Source organism: Dermacentor albipictus, chromosome 1 (genome assembly GCF_038994185.2).
Source record: "Dermacentor albipictus isolate Rhodes 1998 colony chromosome 1, USDA_Dalb.pri_finalv2, whole genome shotgun sequence".
NCBI classification, from domain to species: domain Eukaryota; kingdom Metazoa; phylum Arthropoda; class Arachnida; order Ixodida; family Ixodidae; genus Dermacentor; species Dermacentor albipictus.
In genome coordinates, this window is record NC_091821.1 from 150,341,071 (window position 1) to 150,344,142 (window position 3,072).

Genomic DNA, 3,072 nt, shown 5'->3' on the forward strand with positions numbered 1-3,072 from the left:
TCGCTTCAGGTTCACATTCACGTACTTGTATTAGCAAGCTACAGACACTACGCGCGTTGTTGATGCGCTTACTTCTTGTCACTGTATTGTGGCGCCATTTAACATGGAGTCAGCGTGGGATAGATGTGTCCTCTGACATGTCGGTGCACATTTTAGCCTCTCTGTGGCCTCATGATTTCCTTGTTTTTCAATGATTATACACGTGACATACAAGATGCGTAGGACAAGTTGACACGAACCAGTTCAAACACTCAGCATAACCTTCTATAGTTATTAAAAGAAGGAGACCACGCATTGAGAGAACACAGCGAATACGTTCTTTATTCTCGCCACAAGCTCAGATTGTGGCGAATTCCTCAGCATATCGGGACATGAATTTCCGGAACCATCTCTTAAAGTTGTCTTTCGGATGTGCTCCGAAGCATTACAATGAAGTAGCATAGCTTATGCAACCGCACTGCATAACTGACCAACCACATTCCCGATATATTCTACTACTACGCAGTTATATTGCCTCACGTTCTCGCTTGATGCCTCCACAGCCAAACATTGGAATAATTGTTTCCTAGCCCTGTCTTAAGCATTCAGCGCCATGAAAGCCCCGCAATAGTGTTTGTATACTTTCCGACCAACAAGTTCAAAGTGTCGAAGATGATTGCAGTTGATCAGCTGACTCTCTTATGAGCTGTTAATACTTTCGGCGCTCGTTCATAAGTTGCGGCGTGCCGGCGTTACCATATTATCCTTCGATATCACGCCATCCGCAAGGCACACGGCATGCGGTATTCCTTTTGTAATGGAAGAGATAGTTTGTAATTTTCCGCGGCATATATTATTTTCCAAGCAAAAGAAAAATGCCATACGCTGTAAAATGGAAAGATGCACTTAAATTGCGTCGGGCAAATATACTGTCTGATGGAATCATTAAAAACAAATTCGCAACTATTTCTTCATTAGCTTTAGAATCTTGTCATGCAAATGATGTCCACCCATGTATGGAATCTTTACGCAAAGAGAGAGTTGCGTGCAATGTAGCATGAAAAAAAAAGTGTAAAGTCAGTTAAAGCTACCAATAAAAAAAATCATGAGCCATTCCAATCAGTGAAGGTGGTTGACCAGCGAAGATGTTTAGCACACGACACGGAGGTGACACATCATTTCGAACAAAGGTACGTACTCATTTACTGTCTTGATGGGTGGTCATTATTTCACTAGCAACTGCAATCACATTTTTTGATGTCAAATCGATGCACGTATGCCACGCCGCTGGGTGGTCGGTTAGGCCGGATCAGTGTGGTATCGGAAGGGATATGTCAGCAACACGGAACGTGTAAACCACTCCATTTTCGGTACCAACACATCCACATTGAAATCACCAACAACAGGGGTAGTGTCATCGCAGCTAATTCACGCAAAATGAGTAGCCATGAACCTTACGGAACTATGAGTCATTGCGTTTTACTTGCTTACGGGGGTATGAATCATTGCTCACGGGGGTATGAGTGAGTGAGTGAGTGAATAAACCTTTATTGGGTCCAGCAAAACGAGATGAATCGTGCACCCGGCTAATCCCGCGACGGGACTGACAGATCTAGCCTGCCGGCCCGATCGCGGGCGCGCTGGATGGCCAAGATTTGGTCTTCAAAGACTGGACTTCGCAAAAGCGTGTCCCACTCTTCCTTTGTGAACCTGGGGCCCAACGACCCGCACTCCCAGAGCATGTCAGACAATGTAGCAGCCTCACCACAGGCCACGCAAGAAGAATTCGGGTAAATCTCAGGATATACGCTGTCAAGGGACGCCGGATTTGGGTAGGAGTTAGTTTGCAAGAGTCTGAGGGCGACAGCCTGCGGCCTGCTTAGCTTTCAGTGAGGTGGCGGGAAAACCCTTCTCTCTAAATAAAAGAATTTAGTGATTTTGTTGTGCGTGATAGGAGCGTTTTGGTGTCCGGGGAACGAGTCGCCCGATCCGAGGGCGGCGCGGTCGGTAAAGCCAGGCGCAGCCTCGTGGGCAGTCTCATCGAGGTTCAGAGGAACCCCCTCAATCGCCCCGACCTGGCCAGCCAACCAATTAGGATGGAGTGTATGGAGCTGTCACCGTGTTTGGCGCCTCTCAGAATTTGAACTGCCTGCCGGGCCACCCGGCCTTTCTGGAATTCCCTGACGGCCGCTTCTGAATCCTGTCTCTCCGACAGTTTTGCATGGCGAGTGCAATGGCCATTTGCTCGGCCACCTCGGGGTGGGTCCCTCATCTGAACCGAGGCACAGTTGATGACTTTGCCCAGCGTGTCCACGACGGAAACCGCAACGCCTTGCCGTCTCGGTACGCGGCGGCGTCCATGAAGGTTGCTTCGATCTTGTCCTTGTATATTTGCTTCAGTATATTCAATGCTCTTGCCTTGCGACGACCTGCGTTGCGAACAGGATGAACGTTGCGGGGCAATGGGGCGACAATGATCTTCACCCCTATTTTTCTGCGGATTAGGGTGCTGTCAGCCAAGTTCTCGGTGGGGGCAAGTCCGATCTCCTCGAGGATACGCCTGCCGGTCGGCGTGGGGGACAGCCGAGTTAGCTGAGCCCGTTCCTGAGACTCGGCTATCTCCTCCATGGTGTTGTGTATGCCGAGCCGGAGGAGGCCCTCGGTGTGTGTTCTGATGGGCAGCCCGAGGGATCTCTTGACGAATTTTCTAATGACGGCATTGAGCTTGTCCCGCTCGTCTCTGAGCCAGTAGTGCATGTTCACCGTGTAGGTGAAGTGACACAGCACAAAGGCGCTGATGAGTCGAAGCAGGTTGTCCTCCTTGAGGCCACGATGCCTGTTCGTGACCCTTCGCACGATGTGAAAAGCGTTGTCGATCTTTGCAATGACCTTGCGCAACGCAGTGCCGTTGCCGCCAGCTTATTCGATGAACCTACCCAGCACTCTGATAGTGTCGACCCTTGGTATCGGGTCACCGCTCCGAGTACTGCTGTACTGCTCCGTGACGTCTACGGCCTTTTGCATGACACTTTCACCCGCCATAGTTGCTCAGTGGCTATGTCGTTGGGCTGTTGAGCACGAAGTCGTGGTATC